Source organism: Lontra canadensis, unplaced genomic scaffold (assembly GCF_010015895.1).
Source record: "Lontra canadensis isolate GAN:19392208 unplaced genomic scaffold, GSC_riverotter_1.0 scaffold657, whole genome shotgun sequence".
NCBI classification, from domain to species: domain Eukaryota; kingdom Metazoa; phylum Chordata; class Mammalia; order Carnivora; family Mustelidae; genus Lontra; species Lontra canadensis.
Window position 1 is genome coordinate 13,674 of NW_022631641.1, and position 26,230 is coordinate 39,903.

At 47.4% G+C, this 26,230-nt stretch overlaps 1 pseudogene; it reads left to right on the forward strand.

Moving 5' to 3' along the window:
- LOC116863178 overlaps positions 1-25,851 on the forward strand; it is a 35,031-nt pseudogene extending 9,180 nt beyond the window's left edge.
- Positions 25,852-26,230: the final 379 nt, after the last annotated feature.

Sequence of the window (26,230 nt, forward strand, 5' to 3'; positions counted from 1 at the left end):
GGGCTGTTGAATGGGTGGAAATACCATGTCTGAATGCTGATAAAGCATGGGGCTGAATAAAGTACTGCCTCAACTTTCACTCTAGTGATTCCTATCCCCGGCACCAGAGCTGCCTCCAAGACTCAGCAGTATGTGTAGCTTTATTCAGGAAGATGTCTTTGTCTTTTCTCAGAGTGTGAGGAACACGACAGCCTCAGGGAAACAGCCCTGATGGAGGGGCGCCTGGGCTTCTCAGTGGCTAACCCCCCAGGGAAGTAGCCCTTGGAGAGCTCTCGAGGGAAGCAGGAGGAATTCCGTGCATATAGAAAGTTGGAAGACATCTCTCTCCTGCAGAAGGACATCAGAGAACTGAAGGCCCATCTGCAGAATGCCAGCAAGATCATCGAGAACCTAAAGAGCCAGGTCCAGTCTCTCTTGGTTACAAGTGATTATTCATCTAGTCTGGAAAGACCGCGAAAGCTGAAGGCCGTTGACACCCTTGAGGGATCTTCACCTCACAGTGTCACTGATGAGGATGAGGGGTGGCTGTCTGATGGCACTGGGGCTTTCTACTCCCCGGGGCTTCAGGCTAAAAAGGATCTGGAGAGTCTGATCCAGAGAGTGTCCCAGCTAGAGGCCGAGCTCCCAAAAACTGGAGTAGAAGGGAAGCTGGCAGAGGAACTGAGATCAGCCTCCTGGCCTGGGTAAGGGGGACAATATTTGGACCCTGATAGGATTGAAAATGTCTAAGTTTGTGTTGGAGGTGGGCTAGCCCAGGCAGGTAGAAGAGAGAACCCAATAAGGTGATCAGAAGAGTGCCTACTTCAATGCTAGGCCTAGATCCAAAGAAAGGTCAGTAGGCCCTGCTTGGGAGACACCAGGTCTCTGGGATTTCCCCTCAGGAATCTATTAGTAAAGTGACTGGATATGTGGTGTAGTAGGAAGGCTGGAGTCAGATTGCCTGGGTCTGAATCCTAGCTCTGGCACTTTCTAGCTGTTCAACTTATTTAGACTTTCTGGGCTCTTTCCTTACCTATTAAATGAGAGTAAGAGAACCTATCTCAACAGGTGGTTACTGGGTTTAAATGAATTAGTACAAGTGATCAAAATTGCCTAACATATATTAAGCTCTCAGTATGACTTTGTGTTGGAATACAATACTCTGTGTTGGAAGACACTGGGTATCTGTCATTGTTATCTGCACTGAGTATCAAACCATGCAAAAGCTTAGTGGCCTCAAACAATAGTTTATGTGGATTTACGGGGCTCAGTAAGGTGGCTGTTGCTTGGGGGTCTCTCCTGGGGCAGCCATCCAATGGCTTCACGTGTCTGGTGATATGATGCTCCTTGCCTTCTCTCTTTCCCCTCTTGGCTCCTTGTCTTCCAGGGTCTTTCTCCTTGGGGTGGGCCTCTCAAGTGGTCCTAGGTTGTTCCACTTCTTGCATGGTGGCTGGCTTCCAACAGAGCAGAAGTAGAAGTTGCCAGGACATTTCAGAGCTACTCCTGGACTTATTGCCTCAGTCACAGTGCTCACAGAGCTTGCCCAGATTTAAGGAGGTGGATAACAGCCTCTACCTGCCAATGAGAGAAGGAGCAAAGACACATTGGCAAAACAACATGTGGAACAAGAATGTAATGGCCATCTTGGCAAAACAGTCTGCCGTAATCGAGATGATCTTCCATGATCATCATGAAGGCATGAAAGATCTTATCTAGACTTAGAATTAAGTGATTCCTTTTTTCCCCCCAAGTTTATGTATTTATTTATTTATTTTACATAATGTCTCCACTTAACATGGGGCTTGAATTCCTGACCCCATCATCAAGAGTCGTGAGCTCTTCTTACTGAGCCAGCCAGCCAGGTATCCCAGGATTAAGTGATTCTAGTCACTGAACTTATTATTTATTGTGTCTATTGAATATCTACTCAACAAATACATTTAGTGTTTCTTGAGTTATCAGCTATGAATCTACACTCTACTAGTCCCATGAGAAATGTAAAATTGGGCACCATATTTACCTCCACAGGACCTACGATTCTCCTGGACATAAGGTTAACATGCACAAAACATTGTAAGAACCACTAAATTGCTAAACTGACATCATGTATCAGAGTGGGATTTACTCTTATATACTTTGGTTTTTGTGCCAGAATTCAGCCTGGGGAGCTCCTTTGAAATGTTCTCACAGAAATCTCTATTGAAGGCCCATAATTTCACATTCACTCCTTTTCATTCTTACTTTTTCCTCTTCTCTCCTGTATTAGGAAATATGATTCCCTGATTCAGGATCAGGCCCAAGAGCTGTCGTACCTACGTCAGAAGATACGAGAAGGGAGAGACATCTGTTACCTTCTTACCCAGCATGCGAAAGATACAGTAAAATCTTTTGAGGACCTTCTTAGGAGCAATGACATTGACTACTACCTGGGGCAGAGCTTCTGAGAGCTACTTGCCCAGGGAAGCCAGCTGACAGAGAGGCTTACCAGCAAACTCAGCACCAGTAAATTGGCCACAGGGCTTTGGCACACACTCGGTCACTCCCATAGCCCCAGGCCCAGGTGGCCATCACACCTCCACCACAGTCTTTTAACACAGGTCCTGTTCCATTTCATTTCCTGGGGCCATTACAGGATCAAGACTGGCTGGTGGGGGACACTGAGGAGAAACACAGGATTCGGCGTCATGATTGCAATGGCAGAAACTGGAGCCCTCATGGCAAGTGACCTTTAGGGAAGCAGGCTTTGTCCATCCAGTGCTAAGGGGGAGAAAGGGAGAAGAGATTGGAGGATGTCATCATAGTGAAAAGAGCATGACCTGAGAATTGCAAGACCCCAGTGGTGGCCTGGATGCTGCCATTAATTTGCTTTGGGCAATGGTTTAGTCTTTCAATGTCTCTTTGTTTATCACATGGTGTCATACGTGAATATAATTCCAGTATACTTAAAGCACGCTTCCCTTTGGACGTGGTTTGGGCACTGAATGTCATAGTGCAAGAGTTAGGAATATGGGTTATTATTGGAGTTCTTTACTTAGAAGACATTTCCTGAGAGTACCAAGAGATAGCGGGATCAGTCTTGGGGGTCAACCATCCCACACACTGGTGGAAGGTGCAGAGGTGGGACAGGATAGAGCAAGAGTGGGCTCTCCACGAATGCTGTGATGGGACACAGAGCGTGCATCTGGGAGTGAGTCTGTGGCAGGCTTAGAAGGTGGAATATTCCAGAGGGAAGCTGAGCAAGTGCGCTTCAAACTTCTTTGCATTGATTTAGGGTAGAGGAAGTCCTGAGGCTGATCACGAGGTCAGGGGAGGTCTGTCTGGTGAGTTCAAGAAAGCCCACACGTCTCCCCTCTGAGGATACAATCTGCAACCTTCCCAAGTAATTCTCCTACATGTCTTGGACATACACAGAGGAATCACCATTCTGTACCCAAAGATGCTCTTGCATTTATAATGTAGGAAGTGGGATCTATTTAATTTCTTACCATGTCTTTCTAAATTTGGCTTACAGAGGATCATAAAAGTGAGAAAGATCAAGCTGGACTTGAACCACTGGCCCTCAGGTAACTTGAAATAGGATCTGGTAAAGGAATCAGGAACAAAGCCCAAGGGGTCCAGGGTGACTGTAACTTTACAAATAGGGGCAGGGGAATGCTGATTATAACATGTTCATTTATTCATGAGACACTTTAGCCTCTCTTTTGCTATAATTCTGTTGATTTCTATTGTGTAAATATGCTCCAGGCTTGGTAACCTAGACTCAGTCTGACCCAACAGTAAACTAACCAGGTTCCAGGGGTCCTTGGCACCCCCAAGGCTCTCCTCTGCTTTCTTCCTGGGCGTTTAAAGATGAGGCTGTGCTGCTGAGTTGACTTATGCTAAGCCACATTGGCAGCTCATTTGGCAGTAGTCCAGTTCCTCTGGGGGGAAAAAGAATTGAAGAACCATAATGTAGTTCCTCGGGGAGGTGGGGGAAAGGCCTGGGTGTTGCAGACTCCTGGGAGGCTACGATCTCTCAGGAACCAGTTTTCAATGAGTCACTGCGGAGAATCTTACCATGTACAGTAAAATATGGGCTCAAAATCCATAGCTGTAGCTTCTAGTCCAAGCCCCTCTCTGTCAGAAGCCTGCTTTAGACCACGTGGTGCTGCTCCAAGTCCCTGCGGTGAAGAGCAAAGCATTTTGGTTTTGTTTTCATTGCTAATCCATCCCGGACACATAGCTGTGCTGTACTTCAATCATCCACATGATTCCACGCATCCTGTTCTCGGTTGTCACGGGCAATGACAGACTGCTATGTGTTTGTCACCGCTTACCTTCAGTTACTTGGAGACTGCTAACCAGCAGTTCTTGGGGCCGCACTTGGAGCAGCTATGCCTTACAGGGCTGGCTGAGTCTCTGCTAGTTTCCGGCATCTCCTGTCGCCAGTGCCCTGGGTGGTGATTGCCCTCTTTCTCCCACTGCACCCCACCTACTCTCCACCCCCTAATCAGTGATAGGTTATTTTGATGGTTCTTCACAGGAATGGTTCCCTTGACTTAGGTGTTTTTTCCCATGTGCCTTGGTCAGGACAAGTTGGGCCGGTGCCCTTGGCTTCACCTATTGTCTCCTTCCACCCCACTAGGCTCAGCAGACAACTGCAGGAGAAGGAAAAAGTGATCGAGGTCCTGCAGGCCAAGCTGGATGCCCAGTCCCTCACTCCCTCCAGCAGCCACGCCTTGTTGGACTCCCAGCGCTCTCCCAGCACCTCCTCCTTCCTGTCTGATGAGCTGGAAGCCTGCTCTGACATGGATGTAGCTAGTGAGTACACACACTATGAAGAGAAGAAGGCACTGCCTGGTCACTCAGGTAACCTGTTTCTCTAGCCAGGCCTTGTAGATCCTCCCTGGTATGTGTCCGGCTAAACGTGGCCCTGGGACCAAGCACCAAGTACAGACCCCAGTGCCTCAGGATCTTTGCTCTGCTTCTGACTCCGGGGGGTGTTGTGGGGTCTCCACTGGATTTGCAAGCTGGTAGACCCAAGGGGAAGCACAGTGGAAAGAGCGAGAACATCCAGGCAGGCTCTTCCCCATTGTCTCATGAGCACAGATAGTCTGTCTGACTTCCTTCTTCAAATGGGACATCATCTCCCTCCTGTAGAGGTCTTGCTCACTGCATGTCCTGAGCTAGTGTCCCCTGGGTATCTGTCAGCAATCATGGATGCTGTTGCTCCCATCTGGTACATTTGGAAATGCCATTTTTACAGTTTTTGGGTCTGGGCCCCAATCTTACCTCTCAGGTGGTTTGCCTCCCTCAAGAAGCTAACTGCAAACAAGGAAATGAACATGACTCACAGTGTTTGTGCTTGGTGCTTTCCCAGAAATCCAGGCCCTGCCCTGGTACCCCTGTCTCAATAGAAGGCCAGATTCTAGTTCTTTGTCGACCACCGAACATTTTCTTTCATTCATGGGTTTTGTAGATTCCACCATCATTCAAGTCATTTCGCTGTACTGTCTTCTAAGCCATCAGCAACCAGTGAGCCTTGGGGGGGGTTAAAGCTGAACCCAGCAGCAACCCCATCAGCTTGCCAGCTCCTCAGACCCCCCCACCAGGAGGCCAGCCAGACTCATCCAGGTATGCGACAGCCAACACAGCGGGAGCGCTATCTCCTTTCCCTCAGCAGCCTGTTTGACTTTTCTTCAGGGACGAATGTTCCCACTGTCAGAGGCTTCTAGGTATCAAATCCTAGATGAAATTAAGAGGCCTTCCTTGTCCACCAATTGTGTCTGCATTTTCTTGGTTCTAAATATTTTAGGCAAATCAGAGATCTGCAGTAGACTTTGATCAGAATACCAATTTTGACCAGTAGTCAGCAAATCATTTTAAAGTAAACATTTTCATTTCTTTCTTTCATTTCACTCTGGGGAGCAAAGAGGCAAAATGTCTCTCCCATGATTATAGTCACCACAGAACAAAAAGAAAGTCACCTCATGGCTAGCCTGGAAGCATTATCCATTTTCTCTTCAGGGCGAGCCTCTGCAACAACTCGGGATGCTTCAGGATCCTGCAAGATTCTGTTCACATTACATGGTCATTCATTCATGGATTTACGAACAGGTGGGCAGCCCTTGATATGTACATCGTGCCTGTCCTGCAGCCAGTTGGAGGGGTACATTTCATTTAGCTGCCCCAACTTAATTGCCAGGAGTGTGCTGTTCAGTTAGAGCCCCACACCAGTGATGGTAAGAAGGCAAGCCTTGTCCCTGCCTCTTACCTCTTGCCACAACTGGCTGGCTGCCCTCGGTGTGGTTTGTCATAAGGTGCCCACAGAAGGCACATGCTGTCCTTCTGTAGCTCCCATTTCTCCTGAGAGCCCATCAGCCAAAATCTTAAGAAGGGGATGTGTCTGACCCTTTCTGAGCTGGGGCTTGAAGTTTCTGGGCCAGAGTAGGCAGCAGCTGGCCCAGGAAGTCATGGGGAAATCTGTTTGCCTAGCGCTGTAGACATCTGTACAAATGCTCTGGGGTCAAATGGAGCAGAAGGCCAGGAGTTTTAAAATTGGAACGCCTGCCTGAAGGATGCCTAACCTGTGTCAGTGGGCAATGTGGGTATCCTCACAGTGTTTCTCTGACAGTGTATCAGCATCCCGGGGGGAGGGATGTGATTAGAGTGCACTCATTGTTTTCCACGGAGGCATTCTCCACAGATCATTCTTGGTTTCTGCTCCCCCTGCAGGCTTCCTGCCATATAATTGTTTTTAGGAAAGAGGAGATAGATTCAGACATCAAAATGTCCCAGGGTCCCTAAAGACTTGTCCATAGATGGGCTACATCATGGCCATCTGTGGAGATCTATTTTAAATGCAAATTTGCAAGCCCTCCTCCCAAAGTTTATGACTTAGTAGTGCAGAGCCTGAAGCAACTGCACACATTAAGAATTTTTCCTAAGTGATTTGAATGCCTGGACCGGCATGCAAGCTATTGTGTCTGAGTCACTTTACCAAGACCTTGGTTTTTCTTTTGGTGAATGAGTGTGTTGGTTTGAGATTCTCAGGTTTGTCTGCATGAGACTCGAATGACACGCATGAGGAATGCACATTTCCCCACAGTCCTTTCCCGCTTCTGCCCTCCTCAGGGTGAGCCCTCATATTCTCAGAGGAGTTCCAGGTGTAGGGAGTCTTGTCGCAGGGGCAAGGACTGACTCACGCCCAGGGGTGATTGGGAGCATTAACGTGCGGACGTCCTGACCCCTCTGTGCCTGGGACAGCTGGGAAAGGCTCTCATAGCTGCCTGGGATACAGCTATGCTACCTTGCCTACTTTAGCTGGTTGTTTCCAAGATGAGCATAGAATATGTATGCCGGATGTCCCCAGCGAGGGAGAAGGAGGAGGGGTCCACTAAACCTGGCTTTTGGGTGGCAACCCTGGCCCTTCACCTTGTCAGCCCACACCAGGCTGTATGATAGCCTCCCCTCAAGGAGACATCAGGACAAGAAATAGTTTCATCTTCTTCATCTTTTCCCCATTCCTTTCTTTCTAATGACATGTCTCCTTTCTTCCCAACTCTGTGTTTCTAGGCCTTCATTTTCCCCCCATACCCACACTGATTAGCCTTCCCAAGGCACCACTGCCCTCAGTAGCACCCAGCTTCCTGCCTTTCAGCCCCACTGGCCCTCCCCTCCTTGGCTGCTGTGAGACGCCTGTGGTCTCCTTGGCAGAAGCTCAGCAGGAGCTTCAGATGCTGCAGAAACAACTGGGAGAAAGTGAGTACTTCCTGTGGCCTTCATGTGCTTGGGCTAGGCTGCCCTGCCCCATGTGGCCCTGTATGGCTTTGGCTTGGTGGTGGAGTTTTGAAAAATGACCTAGGGTGTGCATGTCACCAGCAGGGGACTGGCGGGTGGCCCTGCTTGCTTTTTTTGGGAAATACCTTTACTGTTGTCTTTCTGGTGTGTTGTGTGTGTGTTGTGTGTGTGTGTGTGTGTGTGTGTGTGTGCGATCGTTTCATCAGGCCCTAGATCTGCTCCTGTCCTGCTGCTGCCAGTGTGGGGTACCACCAAGTCTGCTGAAAGCCTGACACACTGGTGACGTGCCTGCAGGCAGGGCATGGGTGAGAACTTTTGTGCCTTGCCTATGCGAGACAAAGTGGCCATTTCTGGGGAGTCCTTTCCATGCCTCCTACAGTCTCCTGCTGTGAAACATGCTCTTCATCAATTTCGGCTCCTGACATCATTAGGTTGAGGGTGTGAAGGGTAGTAGCAGTAGAGGGATTCAGAAGAGGTGACAAAGCCCCCCTTCCTAGGGCACATGGTTCGTTTCTACCCTGGGGCAGGTTACAGATTGGTGGCTCGGACCGGAAGCATAGGCTATGATACCTGATTGTAAATTCTGTCCTCTGACTCCCAGAGATCATTGATCATATTGATTGTAACCGTTACAGGCTATGTATGGTCATCTTTTTGGAAAGGCTTTGATATATGTCTGGGCTGGATGACTCATTGTCAAAATTGTTGGTGTGGGGTTATTTATAGCTTAGAAAAAAAGAAGAAAAACCCTCAAATGAGGAATTTGCTCTCTAATAATGCTTTAAAAAAAACCCACTTAGAAATCAGTTTGATGTTACCTTAAAACCACATTCTGTGCCTTAAAAAAATAAAAAATAAATAAAATAAAGGCTCAGATGATCCAGAGATTGATGGTAAGGGAAACCAGGCAGTGTCCAGTGACCTAGGACCACAGCTGAGAATTCATATACCTGAAGCCCAGCTTGTTTCTTATGTCAATCCTGAAAGTGAATACACTCTCTAGTCTACTCTGTCCCAGTTTGATTCTCAGAACCAATTAGATAAGACCTTTTATAGGAGAGTTTGTACAGCTCCCCTTTTTGCAGGCAGAAACGTCTAGAAGACTGCCTCCTGCTTATCACAGCTTTACCCAGGTGTAGCAATCTAGGCTAACCCAGCAACACAAACCTGGTCTTCCTGAGCCTCACACCACTTGTGTGATAGGTAGAGCCTGGGCAGGGAACTAAGGCTCAGGGGAGTAGAGCTACTTGTTTAAGGTTACTAGTAAGTGGGAGAGATGGGCTTGAGTCCAGGTCTTCTGCTCCCAGTCCTGTGTTTCCATGATACGTTTTCTGTCTAGGATGGTTTTGTTACCATCCTGCTCAGAGCTAACCTCAACAAATTCGGGAAGCCCTTGAAACAATCTTTTCTCTGTCTCTTTAGAGATCAGTAGACAGTTAATCAGAACCTCTGATCTAGAATTTGATATTTGACAGATAACAAATTTGTCCCATATCAAAATGGCAAGAGTGATCTCTAGCTGACTTTTCTTTTCCTTCACCTTTCCACATTTGTCAGTTTGTCTTTGTCCAAAAGGAGAGATAGGAGACATCTGTGCATGAAAAAGGGTCTGTTGATATGGGATCAAGTCATGCTTAGTCTGAGCCATTGACCAGAGTTTGGATGGTCCCAGCTTTGGTGAGCAAGATTACAGCCCTGTCTTTTCTGTCCTCAAGCACAGGCCTCTCTGAGGGATGGCAGCTTACCAGTGTTCCTTGTTTGCTTTAAAACAAGCTTCCACGTGGACAGTGGTGCATGGCAGCTTCTTGGGGCAGCATGGGGCAACGATCTCCTTGTGTTAGAGTCTGTCTGGTGTCTTTGCATGGTTTAGGACATGTGCTGTCTGTTGTGTGGCCTGGGCAACCAGGAATGTGAGAATGCTGATCGCTGTTACTGATAGACTTGGAACGGAACCTTCTACAGCCTTGGTTAAAATGTAAGCTGTCAACAACCGCTGATTTCCTCCTTTGCCTTGTGTTGGGCTGGGGAGGAAGGGGGTGTGAAAGAGGTAGGAAATCACATCTTTACAAATCCCAACTAAAATCTAGATGTTGAGGGTCACGTGGGTAGCTCATGACTCTCAGTGAGTTAGGCATCTGACTCTAGACCTCAGCTCAGGTCTTGATCTCAGGGTGATGAGTTTCAAGCCCCACATTGGCCTCCATGCTGGGCATGGAGCCTACTTTAAAAAAAAAAAAGATTCAGATACTGACATTTTTCATCCCCCAGTGATACCAATGAACATCTATTATGTTGCATATTGAGGAAGGAGAGACCCATGATGGGTACTTCTCAAACTTTGCTGCCAAAGAATCACCTGTAGTGTGGATAAGTTTGAGAACCAGTTACAAATGGAGATGAAAATTGACAAGTAGCCAATTGCATTATCCCCTCAGAGGAGTTTGGCTTGGTTGGAGGGAATGATGACCTCTTCCTCTTTGCTTAGGTCAAGCTATCTGCTTACTATGCTGCCCATGCTGATAATCCCTGAAGGAAAGCAGTCTTCTGAATAGGAATATCCTAAACTACAGCCCTGCCCATCTCTATCTGTCTTTCCCACAGCCTGGACTTCTTTTCACAAAGAAGCAGAGATGGTTTGGCTCAGGGGAAGGCCCATGATTTCCTAAGATGGATGAGAGCATCAGCCTATGTTAAATGAAAGTTCTCACATCCCTCCATAGATGCTAGCATTGAGCACATCTATGAATAAATGTGCTATATCTTCCAACTTTGGGACTGAGTTCTCCTTCCACAACATTCCTGGACTGTATCATGAGGAATTTTAGTAGAAGCCAGGAGTGCAACCTCTGGACTTTTCCTTTGTGTACACTGGTGACTTCCAGATACTTTGTCCATCCTCCGCCTCTTGGTGTCTCATGCCAGCAAACACATGAGGTGAAAGTTATAGCTTTTAGGTTATGGTCTTCATCTAACTGGTATTCCGCAATGGACTGGGATTTCTGACATCGCACATGTGCCCTTTGCTGTCCACTCTTAGCAATCCCACACTTCCTTGCTGGTCCTTCCCTTCCAATCTTCTCTTCCTCACTCTGGTTTCTTTCTGCCCATCACCATCCATCCTGCTTCCCCAGGTGCCAAGCAACTGTTTAGAAGCCAGCTCTTCTCACTCTATCAACCCCGCCCAGCCCCACTCTCCTCTGAGGGGCAGCCCAGAACTGGGAAGAATCCTGGAGCCTGGCTACCAGGGCAGAGGCAGCCAGTAGGATGTGATGAGGCCTCAGAAAGGGAGTGTATCAGGCGACCTGTCCTCAGGATCCCCTGTGTGTCAGCTTAACTCCAAACTCAGAGGTAAAACATAAAGCCAAACAAGTTGGTCTGCAAAATGAAATCTCATTTAGAGTCTCCTAGCTGGGCAGGGACATTTTTCATTTCTCTAGTCCCTGGCTTACAGAGTGGGGGTAAAATGACAGGGTCCTAACTGTGCTGGACCTTTCAAAGTGCCCCGCTTCAGCCTCCCTGCCCAGGGCCTCAGTGCTGTTCAGGGAATTGGGAAAGTCAGAGACACACCTTGTGCTCTCACGTTCATGTCATTAACCACATAGGAGAAGTTTATATCCACATACTTCTACCTTATGCCTCCTCTCTGAGGCTGGCGGAAGGGCTTGATGCCTCATTAAAGAATATTCTGTCAAGTATCCATAAGAATAATGATATTAGGCTAGAGTGAAGTCTTCCCTAACACACTCAGGAGAAAGTCACACTCAGCTCACCACACGTTTCCCGATACTTCAGTTATTTTTCTAAACCATGTGGAACTCCCTCACCCTCACCAGTTACACTGGTCACCATATACTTACATTTAAAACTCCCTCATACTTTGGGGTGCCTGGGTGGCTCAGCTGGTTAAGTGTCTGCCTTCAGCTCAGGTCATGATCTCAGGGTCCTGGGATTGAGTCCCGCATTGAGGGCTCCCTGCTCAGTGGAAAGCCTGCTTCTCCCTCTCCTTGTGCCCCCCCTCTCTTTCTCTGTCTCTCTTTCTCTGTGCACTCTCTCTCTTTCTCTGTCTCTCTCTCTCTCTCTCAAATAAATAAATAGTCTTGAAACTCCCTCACATGTAACTGTGTGTAGGAGGCAGCCCCTGGGGCAGGCTTCATGTAGTCTGTCCTGGGTTTGACAGCCCATTTCCTCTTTAAGCAACGTCGCTGTGTTCCTGAGTGCCCATGTGAGAGAATGCAGTTGGTGGAAGTGTGGGGGTGTTTAGGGATCCTGCTGAGGAGCGACTGGCCATGCCCCACTTCCACCTGGGCCCCCCTGGTGACCAGGATTCCTCATCTCTGCCCCGTCCTGATGGGATGGCTACAAGGGCTGACCTGCTGGAGGAACATCTCAGAGAGATCCGGAACCTGCACCAGTGCCTGGAGGAGTCCATCTGCATCAACGACTGGCTGTGGGAGCAGCTTGAACACCAGCTCAGCTGTGCAGCCCGTGGGAGTGGTAGGAGAGGCCCAGAGCCACCCACGCTGCCACAACCGGGGAGCCTCTGGAGGCTGGGCTTTATGCTTTCCAAAGCATGTGCTGGGCTTTCCTCTACTTGCTCCTTCCAAACAGTCCAGCAAGGCAGGCGGGGGGCAGGTGCTCTTATCCTCACTTAGAGCTAAGAGAGAACTTTCCTCCTGGCAGAGCTAACGAGGCATGTCTGCAGGAAATCTGACTTCCCACCCCGTCCTTAGTCTGCTCATATATGTGCCCGCTGACCTTTCTGCCTTGTAATGGGATTGGCACCTGGTGGAGCCCGCTCAGTGGGTGCCCTCCCGCAGCCACTCACAAGGCGGCCATTCCTCCAACACTCTCCTCTCGGGCTGGGGTCCCTTGGAGGCCATTCCTTCTACATGCCCTTGTCCTGCCCCCAGCCCCAAGGGGGACTCCTGCGGGACAAGAGCCTCTGGAACAGTTGCAGCTAGGGGACATGGTGGGACCCACGCAGAAACCAGACATTTGGCTCAACAGGCTTGGGGTCCAGGCCTTGGGGACCCAGGCAATCCTGCTGGGTTGGGACAGTATTTCTGGAAGGACAGAATGGGTAGTTTCTGGAAAGCATCTGTTACCCTAATGTGTAACGTGTCTGCTTACAATTTCTGGGACAGGATCTACCTCCAATTTCTACAGCCCCAGCCTGGAACCCACACCTCAGCTCTACAATGAGAACAGAGTCCTTAAGGAAGAAAACCAGAGCCTTCAGGCTCAGCTGAGTCATGTTTCTAGAGGTGGGTGGTAAAAGCCATACACTGCACTCCTTCCTGGTCCCTTTCCTCCTGGCCACACCAAACACCTTTTGAAGCCAAGAGAAGAAGGTGGAGATAACAGCTAACCAGATCCACCAATCCAAAGTCCCATGCGGTTCTCAGTCTAGAAGGGGCTATTTCCTGAGAGGTCCCAACCGTGGGCCCTCATGCTCTGAGGTTCTAGGGACAAAGATAGCCCTAGCAAACCCACCACCTCTGTGCAACCCACAGATACTCAGATACTCAGTCACTAGTTATGAACTGGATACCAGTTAGGTGTCCATTCTCCCTGTCCAGACTTTACTGCAGCCTCATGTGTCTCTCCTGGTACTGAGCTGCCATCCCTGTCTCCTCACTACTTCCCCTCCCTCACCCACTCTGGGCTCCTCTCTGCTCAGTAATCCTCAGGACTCTGCCTGGAAGCACCAGCCAGATATCCTCCAGAGCGTTTCCAACACTATTCGATGGGCATCCAAGGGAAGGGGGCATCATTTCCTCTGTGACCTAGGGGCAGCTGACCTTAGTGTCAATTGACTTGATCAAATCAGTATATGGTCAATAAAAATTATATTTATCTGCAAATATTTATTGAATAGCCATGAAAGACTAATACTTTCCTAAAGGATTAAGCCCAGAATGAAAGAATGTTGTGGAACAGGAAGAGACAATAAGTGATGTTTCTAAATCTGCCTCTTTGGAGCAGGAAGATGTGAGGGAGAGATGAGGGAGTCACAGAGAAGAGAGAAGATATAACTGCTAAACCACCATTGCATGCTGGGACAGGCTAGCACAGACCTCAGTGGGGAGAAGTAACTAAGATGTGGACAAGCATGGTGGGCCATGCCCAGGGACCTCCCCCTGGTAGACTGACAGCTCCTGCAGCCTGGTTCTCAGAGCCTCTGTCCTTAGTCTCTGGGGAATCATGCAGATTATTGAGATTCCACAAGCCCAGAAAAGGACAGATGTCCCCATTTTCAAATTGATGAATATAATATATTTGAAAAACTGTAGACAAGAAGTCTTGATGTTGCTCTTTGGCAAAATTAAAGAAGGGATTATCACACAGAGGGTGTGTGAACTTAGAAAATAGTGACCATTAGAAACCACAGTGTTTGGGGCACCTGGGTGGCTCAGTGGGTTAAGACCTCTGCCTTTGGCTCAGGTCATGATCCCCTGCTTTCTGCTCAGCGGGGAGCCTGCTTCCCCCTTTCTCTCTGCCTGCCTCTCTGCCTCCTTGTGATCTCTGTCTGTCAAATAAATAGAATCTTTGGGGGAAAAAAAGAAAGAAAGAAAACACAGCTTTTGTGGCACCTGGGTGGCTCAGTTGGTTAAACACCTGCCTTTGGCTCAGATCATGATCCCAGGGTCCTGGGATTGGAGCCCCCTGCTCAGCAGGGAGAGGAGTCTGCTTCTCCCTCTCCCTCTGCTTCCTCCCTGCTGCTCCTGCTCTGTCTCTCTCTCTCAGATAAATAAATAAATTCTCAAAGAAAAGGGAGGAAGGAAGGAAGGAAGGAAGGGAAGAAGGAATGAAGGAAAGAAGGAAGGAAGGAAAGAAGGAAAAAAAAGAAACCACAGCATTTTCTCTAATAGCAGGGTAGACCTTATGAAAGCAGATGATCAAGGACATTGCAAAGATGGAGGCTCCACATTCCCCAGGGCATGTGGATGTAGTGAGCTGACACCCTCTGCTTTTCTGAGCAGCTGCAGCATCAGCTTGCATTCCCGTTGCCTTAGTTCTGCATGTCAAGATGGAGGAGCTTGGGCTCCTTGTCCAGCCAGCGTCTGCCCCCACAGTGTAAGCTGTCCTGTATTCTGCGTGTCAAGATGGAGGAGCTTGGGCTCCTTGTCCAGCCAGCATCTGCCCCCACAATGTAAGCTGTCCTGTATTCTGCTCCCCAGAGCACTCCCAGGAAACGGAATGTCTGAGGGAGGCCCTGCTGTCCTTGAGATCCTGGCTTCAAGAGCTGGAGATAGAGCTGGAGTGCCAAAAGGGGGAACGGCAGCAGCTTCTGGAAGACTTGGAGAAGCAACAGGAGATCTTGCATTTACAGGAGGAATGTGTGTCCCTCCAGGAGAAAGACTCCAGGTAAGGGGGAGCCCAATAAGAAGGAAGGAGGCCCTGTTTTTAGATTTAATGGGGGTATTGACAAGATAGGTATTGGAGCCTTTTAGGGCCTTCAGTTTCCCCTCTGCTATTCCTGATTAATGGATGAATTCGAGCAGAAGGAAGGAATTCTCTGAGAATGCCTTTTCACTTCAAAGTTGGGAGAGTAAAATCCTATTTTCGAAGGTTCAGCATATCAGGGGCACCTGGGTGGCTCAGTTGGTTAAGTGTCCGGCTGTTGATTTTGGGTCAGGTCATGATCTCCGGGTCATGAGAATGAACCCTGCACTGGGTTTGGTGCTCAACTTGGAGTCTGCTTGGGTTTCTTTCCCTCCTCTTCTGCTCCTCCTACCGCTTGCAGGCAAGTGATCTCTGTCTCTCTCAGATCAACCTTTAAAAAAAAGGGGGTGGTCAACGTATCAGATCCTGGAGAAAAAAATGTTCTCATCCTTCCCATTAGTTTAAGGATATTGGTCTCACTGTAATGTAGGAGGCATCCCCACCAGCCATCATGCACATCCCCGACACAAACCCTATGACTGCCTATCACCAGGAAGAGAGCACCATAGGGGCAGGAAGAATACAGAGCTTGCGTTTCTGCTCCCAACTAATGTAGCTAATGGCATGACATTAAGCAAAGTTACTTCACCTCTCATAGCCTCTGTTTCCACATTTGTGAAGTAAAAGTAATGGTCTTCACGACCCATGGTTGACATCTAAGGCTAAAGCCCTGTGATGTGGTTGGCTGACAGCAGGTGGCCTGGAGGGGCTGAGGGGTGCCAGGCACTCAGCGGGCCCTTGCCTCCCCCATGCAGGCTGCAGCACACGCTTGCCCTCCTGCAGCAGCAGTGTGAGGAGAAACAGCAGCTGTTCCAGTCCCTCCAATCAGAGCTACAGATCTATGAGGTGCTTTATGGCAATTCCAAGAAAGGGCTGAAAGTTATGTGTTCTCCCTCTCCCCTCCCCGGTGAGCTCCCTGCTCTTGCTTAGGATTCTGGTGTCCTTACCTTGGGAGTTGTAGAGCTCTGGAAAACTAGAGTTCTGCCTCAGCCAGGTCTGGGGCTCCCAGTAAGAACAAAGTGGTTCTCTCATGTGCAAAGCCCAGAGGTTGGTGACATGTGCAAGATCCAGCTGAGACATCCTTAAAAGTAGTTGGACAAGAGTCCAACTCTGCCTGCCTAGGTGGCCAAAGAAAAGTTGAGCAAAATATAGGTTATACAGTGATTAAAAAAAAATTCAAAGAACTGTTCTGATGGCACCATAATGTGAGAAGCTCTTGAATATTGTGGGTAATACATATTGTCCCCATGCAGCCAGTAAGGTGGGTGCCCTGCTCCTACCCTGACTCATTCCCCAGGGAGAAAGTTAAAAGATGCACATTTACAGAAATACCTCTGTTAGGATCTAAATTCCAAGCCTGAATTTAAATTTTAAACTGTTTTATTGAGGACATTTTGCCATCTGCTAAAATACTGATCTAGTGTTGGAGAATCTTCTTCTATTTCCCCATTGTTGTTCAAATGGGGAAATAATGTATTATAAACATTAAGTTAATAACTCCAACCAGGCTGGAACAGAGTACTGATGTCAATATGATGAAATTTAGAAAAGATTGGGGCACCTGGGTGGCTCAGGGGGTGAAGGCTCTGCCTTCAGCTCAAGTCATGATGTCAGGGTCCTGGCATCAAACCCACATCAGGTTCTCTGCTCAGGGGAGAGCCTGCTTCTGCCTCTCTCTCTGCCTGCCTCTCTGCCTGCTTGTGATCTCTGTCAAATAAATCAATAAAATCTTTAAAAAAATGAAATAAATTTAGAAAAGATAAAAAAGAAACCCTGAGCTTGATTAAAAATATCAGTGATAAAGGTACAGGATCAGGAGGCCTGGCTCTCTAGCCATTCATGGACTTGAGAATAGGGAGTTACTTAGAAACCGGCTGAGACAAGGAACTTGCAGGCAAAGGTTGCTACAAAAACCAATTCAACCTGAGACCACAGTAGGGTGAGAGACCTTATCAGAAATATTGTTAGATTGTGGGACACCATCTTGTAAAAGGGACTTTGGCAAACCAGGGAGCAAAGTGAAGACAGGAGCCACCATGTCAGGTGACCAGAAATCTTGAACTGTTGGAGAAACTAAATAATTTTCGGCCTGGACAAGATCACAGGGAGATGAGAACTGGTTTTAAGTATTTGAAGAACTATCAGGTGAAAAAGAGCTGTTGTGTTTGGCATCCCTTTAGAGGTCTGAACAAGGGTCATCAAAGGATAAAGGGCAGTAGAATTTGGACTTAGATCATTCTTATGCCTTCCTGACCACTAGAGATTTCGAGTGATGGAATTGCTAGTTTGTGAAGGAATAAGGCTCCCATCCAAGCCCCTTTAAATCGAAAGGAATGACTTGTCAAGGATCCCATAGAAATAGCTCTTGCTTTGGATGGTATGTCTAAGCCTTTCAAATTTACTTTTTTTAATTATCTGTTTTAAAATTCCTTAAGCAATACAGAATTTTCAATATTCAGCCAAATTTGAATTTTCATAAAACCTGATTGGATTTCCTAACTTGCTGATGAGAAGGTGAACCAGAACTTGAAGAAATATCAGGGGCACCGCAGGCTGAGAGAATAGCTTCTGTGCACTCCTGGAAGCATCAGGTCCAGCCTTCCCCTTGGGAGAGCTTTGTATCAGGGAGTGTGAGAAGTCCAGTCAGTTGAGAAGGCTGCTGGTATACAGAGGGGCTATGAAGTACCATGAAAGTTTACATTCTACAGAGTGGGCCATGGAAAATGAGTACGTTTTTCCAAACAAAACAGATACTTGATGGGAACAGAACTCTCAGACTAGTGGGACACACTGGTGTCGGGAGACACTCAATCAGGGAAACCCACTGAATGGGTGTGGTTATGGGGTATTTACATGAGGAGAGTCTGATCTAAGGTGCCGTTGGGAAGATGAAGAGGAATGGATAGAAGACAACATTTTTAGAAAGAAGCAAAACTTCGTGAGAATTTGGATATAGGGAAAGAAAGATAGGAAGGAGCTTCATGGAGCTTTGGGGTTGGTAGATACTAACCATAGACTGCAGGTGCTCCGTGAGGACTGCCTCATGACCTCCAGCCTCCTTATAAGATGCTATAGCAGTATTTGGATACTATGGTGATTATAAAAACATAATGCAAATGAGTAAAAATAGAAAATATGGGGTATATCCAGAAAATATCTCATAGTAAACTCTTATCCTTTATAACTTGTAGTAACAACTTGGAGAAGCCTTTCTCTACTAACTTCTTGGGAGCAGTTTTTCATTTGTAAATTCAGTATGTTTTTTTTTTCCTTTCAATTTTGTTTTTATATGTCAGAGGAAAAAATATCCCTTCATCCTGACTTCACCCTATTTCATGCCTCTCCTTTCTTATAGTTGTTTTAGGAGTCATTGCAAAGCTCCTACCTCTGAAGACCCATAGTTTCTTATCCATAATTCTGCAATCCCATGAGAACCATGAATTCTTGTGATAGCTCTTTCATATACTCATTTGGTCACAAAACCTGTCTGAACTGACCAAAATGGTATTCACAGACTTGACTTAACCCCACTCAGTGGTAATGTTCACCCGGCTCGTCACAGAAATTTGAATGTATTTGCCTAAAGGCCTGTGGCCCAGAGGCAACCTGGTGTATGGGCTACATGAGAGATGGCTTACAGATCCTATGGCCTTCCTAAACACCAAAACAAATTCTACTTTTTGAAATATATTTGGCTTCAAGCTTTCAGATAAGATAAGTGGTTTTGTAGAATATTTATTAGCTGTTTTCATCCATAGTACAAAGAAACAGACTGTGGTAGCAAATAGAGATTAAAAAAAAAAAAAAACCATGGCGAAGTAGAATAGTTCGGTGAGTTGTAACCCCTGGCTTCTAGCAGAGACTCCCATTCCTCCATGCTGCCAAAGGCCTGGTGCCTCCTCTCCTCTCCCTGGTGACCTCCTCCTCCTTTCTGCTGTGATTCCTGAGCATGGAAGCATCAGCTTTCCTCCTCCCGAATCCCCAGGACTTCTCTAGCCCAGTGCTGAACTGCTCAATCTCTGAAGACCCTGCTCTCTGGTCTGTAGGACTAGGGTGACTGTGGAAGTCAAATAATAATAGGCTTTGACCCCACCTGCTCATGGAAGGCTCTCCAGATGCAGGTGGGTCACGTGAGCCTTGAGGCAGTTCCGGTGTGTGGTATCTCGCTCAGTGAGTGCGGAGACCCATGCAGGAAAAAGGAGGTGTTGGGTCCGTTATCAAAGGAATGAGACTGAGACAAAGTGGAAGTTATACTATGGAGTATTATGCCTCTGTCAGAAAAGATGAATACCTAACTTTTGTAGCAACATGGTCGGGACTGGAAGAGATTATGCTGAGGGAAATAAGTCAAGCAGAGAGAGTCAATTATCATATGGTTTCACTTATTTGTGGATCATAACTAATAGCATGGAGGACAAGGGGAGTTCGAGAGGAGAAGGGAGTTGAGGGAAATTGGAAGGGGAGGTGAACCATGAGAGACTATGGACTTTGAAAAACAATCTGAGGGGTCTGAAGGGGCAGGGGGTGGGAGGTTGGGGAAACCAGGTGGTGGGTATTGGAAAGGGGATGTATTGCATGGAGCACTGGGTGTGGTGCAAAAACAATGAATACTGTTACACTGAAATAAAAATAATTTTTAAAAAAGTGAAAGTTATGCAAAGCCTTATTCTATGCCAAGTATTAGAAGTTAGACTAACCGGCCAGGGGAATGAGGCTCAGACAAAGTGAAAGTTATGTAAAGCTTTATTCTACGCCAAGCATTAGAAGTCAGACTTACTGGCCAGGGCCGCCTCCAAAGAGAGCAACTCCCCTTGGTCTTACAGGCTAGTTTTTGTAGGGCACAACTGCAGACCTCTAAGTATGTGGCTTTGGCTGATTGGATGTCTCCTACCTGTGTGTTTTAGTAACAGTTACCTGAAACCAATACTAGTAACTGCTGAGGTGTTTATTAAACAGCAAAATGGCCTTGTTTTAGGTACATGTTTTAACAACGGTTACCCGGAACTGGTATTGGTAACTGCTGAGGCATTTATTAAACAACAAAATGGCTACCTGGGCAACATGGAGTCACTATGGCTAAGTAGGCCCAGGCAGGCCCTACGGGTTTAACAGGTTTTAACATGGAATTGGCCCCAAGAGAGGCAGCTCCATCCCAAATGTGTTGCCTGGGGCCCTGAGAGGACAGTGAGGTCCCAAGCAGAAAGGAATGCCCCGGAGAAGCGTTCTGACAAATGCTTGGAAAAGCTTGGATCTGAGCCACCAGACCCCTTCTCTCTCTCTTCTTTCAGCTCCCACCTGGGATGCCTGTCTCCAGGTCCCTTTGAGCAGTGAGCTGAGCCACCTGGTAGCAGAGATCTGAGCTTTGCAAGGGCTGCTAGAGCAAAGCATCCAGGTGAACAGCTGTCTGAGATTGCAGCTGGAGCAGCAGTTGGATGGCAGGGGGGAGCAAAACCAGCCTTAGCATCTCCTTGCCCACCAGGAGGACCCTGGAAACAAGCAACCACTCTTCCAGGGTAGGAAGCAGGGGGACCATGAAGCCCGTGAGCAGTGGGGCAGTGGCCAGGATGTCTGTGGTGGAAGGGATCCTCCCTCTTCCACACTCCTTAAGGTCCAGGTGAAATCAGAGGCATTTCAATCTCCAACCTTGGGTGAGAGGGTGGGATTGAGGGTCCCAGCTGGCTTGGGCCCCAGATTCTGAATTTGCGGGTACAGGTTGCTTGCCTTGGGCAACGTGTTTGAAGTCCCCAGGTACTGAAGCCTTACTTTCCTCATTTTCAGGGTGAGGATAATAATTATATGTATCTTATGGACAATCATATGCATGTTATATGGTTATATGGTAATTAAGCCTTAAGTGCAATAATTTTCAAGTGCCTGACATGGTAAGCATCACTCAACAGTTAATAGCTTGTGAGTTAATATCTATTCCTTGTATTTGTGGAGTGCTTTAAAATTTACTACGAGTTTTCAAACAATTTTCCAAACTGTTTCATCTGAGGTAAGGGAGGTTTTACCTTCGTATTTCAACCTGGGAAAACTTCAGGATTGAGATATTAACCAGCTAAGACCCGACCCAGGATTCGAACTGGATGTTTTTATTTCCAGCTGCTGGCCTTCCTCCTCACATCCTTCCCCCTCCCAGCCTCTGTCTCGGTATCGCTTGCCTTCCAGATTCCCATTCCCTGATTTGAGGGGAGCTCAGCTGAGTGGAAATCATTCCTGTTCCGAAGGCAATGCTGGTTGTGGAAAGCGGGGGGATGATAGCTCCCTTTATTCCCAGTGGCTGTCATCCCCTCCCCCTCCCCTCCTCATCTGCCCTTCCAGATACTGCCTTGCCTGCTCTCTCCCTCTCTTCTCAATGTCCTTCATCCAGCCCCCTTCGCCTAGCTTCAGTCTGAATGTTAGTACTGTCCCCCCTCCATATTGACACACTCATTTCAACTTATTCTTTTCTTTTTTTAATTAACCATCTTCTCTCACCTCCAGGACCCTATTTTCAATTTTATTTCAGTAGGAGCCATTTCTGCTCAGGATTCTCTAATGATGAGCTTTCAGACACGTTCCTGCCTGCTCTTCTTGGGGCATGTTAATCCTTAGTTTTTCCCCCCAGTCCTGCTAGATTTTCACTAATTAGGCACTGACTTGTCAAATGAAGGTGACACTTCCAAGATCCTGTGTTGTGGCCATTAGATGAGAAAGTGTCATGTGAATGGTGTCCCATAGTAACTGCTCAGCCACAATAGGGTGGATGGCTGGCTCTCCCTGGGGAGCCATGATGGTTGTAGTGTTCAGTTATAACTCCTCGCTCTGCCCTCATGGCCAGCTTTCCTCCGTCACTGCGTCTCCACGACCCCAGCTAGGACTCAGCCCCAGTGACTCTGACACTGTGACTGCTCCTTACCCACCACAATGGCCTGAGCTGGAGGGCTGGTTCTAGGCCACCTCCTGAGCAGGACTTCCTGCCTTCTCTGATATTTTCCAATTCTTCCACTGTAGAATTGCTGCCTGGTCTCCAGGAGGGTGTCTCAAACCTGTCACGCCTTCTGTCTCTACCCTTCTCATCCTGCTACATTTTTTCCCATCACTAACTCATCAGAATGGTGATTGGAATGCTAATTTAATTGCCCACAAGTCCATTCATACTTTGATTCAGTATTTTTGACACATATACTACACATATTTGATGTGGAAATATTGGGGTTCAGAGCTCAAGAAAGAATTCTTGAGACATTTTCTGTGCAAAAAGTTGTTTTTATGATAGCACAGGGACAGGACCAGTGGGCAGAAAGAGTGGCACTGGGGTTGTGAGGAGCCATTGATTATATACTTTGGAACTGGGGGAGCTACAGGCAAAGGGAAGTTTCCAAAAGGACTTTAATATGCTAAAGGAGACCCATGAGATCCTGGAGGCCAGGCTTTTGTCAAGCTAAGACTGTTTTTCCCTCTAGTAGGTCATTAAGTTTAAGACAGTTGGGGTTCCTGTAATGTCTTATTCTGCCTGCCTCAAGTGTTTGTCAATGGACTACAGGTTATAAGGAAATTTAACTTTATGTACATTTCCTTTTGCCTTTGTTCTCCACATCATAGGTTTAGTTACAAGGCAGTGTATTAAAAATTGCATACATAATTATATTCAAAACGCAGGCTAGAAAAATGCACCTAATAATCTTTCAAACCAGAAGTTGCTTCTCATGGAGCTCACTTCCATTAAAGGGACATGTTCTTGTTCCAAACTAAGGGATTTGTTTGCTGTTGCTTATCGTCATGGTTGGGGTGTAATGAGGACAATCCATGCTGCCTTAGGTATCTGCTAGTGATGACTAGGCTGTTGCGTGGGTTTGGTTAGTGGTGGTTCCAGGGTTCCCGAAAATTGTTGTCTTTACACCCTAGACTCCATTGCTTCCCCTCCAGTCCGAGATGTTGGCATGAACTCTCCAGCGCTCACATTCCCTAGCCTTTCTGCTGCTGCTCCTGGCTCAGCACCACCATTTTCAAGAGGACAAATGGTAAATATGGCAACGGAAGGATTCAGGGATTGATAATGGAGAATTACCAATACAAGTAGCCTTTGGTTACTAATGGGCACATTACCTGAATGTAGAGATTTTTCTTCTTGGGTCCCAAAGTCTTTAGCCCTACTCATTGCACCTTCTGTGGCCCCCTGTTTTGCCATTATTCTTCCTCCTGTAGTTTTCCTATTGCTCTGTTTTGCTTCACAGTGTGGTGATCTCTCCATCCTTGAAAGTGCCCTCTGTGTCCGGCTTAATTTCTTTATCTGTGTCTTCTTTTGAAAAGTGGGTTTATTTTTTATTTACCTTATTTTATTATTTTATTTTTTCAGTGCTCCAAGATTCAATTGTTTATGCACCACACCCAGTGCTCCATGCAATATGTGCTTTCCTTAATACCCACCACCAGGCCCTTCCCAACCCCTCACTCCCCTCCCTTCCAGAACCCTTAGTTTGTCTGTGTCTTCTTAACTGGAAATTTAAAATTAAAAAAAAATGTATTAAAATAATATTTGTCCTGGATATTTCATTTGTCAGTAAGGATAAAATTTTGCCTCCTGGCAATTTGATCATTACGAGATGATGTAAGAAAGATCATAAAAACATAGAACCTGGACTGGAAGAGATTATGCTGAGTGAGATAAGTCAAGCAGAGAGAGTCAATTATCATATGGTTTCACTTATTTGTGGAGCATAACAAATAACATGGAGGACAAGGGGAGATGGAGAGGAGAAGGGAGTTGAGGGAAATTGGAAGGGGAGGTGAACCATGAGAGACTATGGACTCTGAAAAACAATCTGAGGGTTTTGAAGTGGTGGGGGGTGGGAGGTTGGGGGAACCAGGCAATGGGTATTTTAGAGGGCACGGATTGCATGCAGCACTGGGTGTGGGTCAAAAACAATAAATACTGTTATGCTGAAAAGAAATAAAAAATTAAAAACAAACAAAAAATAGAACCCAGAAATCTATGGACTTCACACCTGGCTTGTACTTTTTCCAGAGTGCCTTTCCTATTCCTGGCCTCTTTCACTCCTTGATGTCTATTTTAGAATGAAGTGGACTGAGGATATGCTTATCACTGTGGATTCTATGTTGTTCTGTTCTTGTTTTTCAGAGCTGGATTTGGATGCTTCTCCAGTGATGAAGAATCCTCCCAAGCTGGAGGGTGAAGCTATTGATGGCTCCTTTGCCAGTAAGCATGGCCACCATGTCATTGGCCACATTGATGACTACAGCGCCCTAAGACAGCAGATAGGGGAGGGCAAACTGCTGGTCAAAAAGATAGCAGATCTTGTGAGATCAGCCTGCACCTTCCCTGGCCTTGAAACTCAGGGCACAGAGGTAATCAATCACACTGTAGGTATTAAGTGCTCCTTTTCCTTGTGTGCTTTTTCTTTCTGATCTTGGCTCCTTCTCCCACTGCATATCTCCCATAGCTGAGTCTACATCTTCTGCTTACACCCAGCTGGGCTTTTCTTCTCCATCTCCTGTTTTCACTATACACTCTGCCCTGACTGACGTTTCCTCTCAGAAACACAGAAGAGTCAGAAGAGAATTGTTATTCTCATCTGTAGGGGATTTGCTGAGTATTGGCTTATGTGTCATGCTCTACTGAGCACCCTTTGCTCACTTATTATCTGGTCCAGTCACCCTGGCACATGGTGATCCATCGGCAGAGTAAAAGCACTTAATCAGGTGGCTGGAAATTCAGGATTTGTATCCGCATGGGCCACATGTTGTGGAAGGGGCGAAGCCTGGCAGCCATGGGATTTCTCTGGGCAGACTGAGCAGGGCAGGGAAGTGGGCAGTGCACCTTCTCAGAGAGCTTCCCTGTTCAGAGACCAGGTACCAGCTGCTGTGCTGTTTGAGGCACTAGGGGTGCATGGATATGCAGGGACAGCCCTGTCTGCAAGAGCCTCCAGCCCAGAGAGAAGGCCACATATCCAAGTAAATAAGGACAACAGGGGGTCTGGGCTCAGTGTCGGAAGCCATCCTCTGAGTTGGGAGGGTGCAAACACAGAAGGGGTCCTTGGGCCAGGCAAGGAAAGTCACAGGCTCCTAGAGGAACCACTGGTGAGATACACAGCTTCCCTGGGTGGTGGAGGATAGCATTCCAGGTAAAGGGAATGGCATCATAGTCCTTGGAGCTACAAATGATTCAGCCCAGTTGAAGCAGAAGGTATGATTTAGAGATACGCATGGGGGTGCCAAAGCAAAAATCAGGGACCTTAGACCCAAGAGCATGGAGCAGGACTAAGAGCTTAGAGAGAGTATGAGAGAAGTCAGAATCTAGTGATTCTTACAAGTTGGAGGTCACTGTTGAAGTGGAGATATAGGGCTTCCAGGTTTAAAAACGGTTTCACAGGTTCCAGCAGGCCCATGCCTGTGCCTCACTCATGAGGGAAACCTGAGCCCTGTGCTGGGGGAGCTGGAGCAGGGAGAAGAGAATGATCTCTCAGTCTGGTGCCCAAGGCAATCTCCCCCTTCTCCTAGATGCTGGGCAGAAAAGGTATCCATGAACTTGGGAGCAGCGCCCAGGCCCTGCAGCACATGCTGGATGAGTCGGTCTCCCTCCTCACCATGTTCTGGCAAGCAGCCCTGCCCAGCTCCCGCAGCCCTGCCCTGTCTGACAGCACAGCGAGTGGCAGCCTCCTTCATCACTTCTGCCCCAAATGCCATTCTTCCTCCTCAGTTCCCAAGTCCTAAAGGTCAGGAGCTGGACAGTTGAGTTGGGACAGGAGGATCTTAGGGGAGCATCCCCAGGGGAAGACCTGTCATCCATGGTGGCGGTTGGTAGGGCAGGTCCTATGACATCCCTTCTCCTCCCACTGTGTTTGGGTTCTTTCACTTTCTGAACTTAGCTGAGCCACAAAATGTAGGGACCTGTGAAAATGTCGACACCTCCTTTCCCTGTGCCATCCCCACAGAATGTCAACATGAGATGAGCAGCTTCCTGGAGCCACCCACTGCATCCCACACACAGCCTTCCTCCACATCTCTGGGCCAGCCCTGGAAG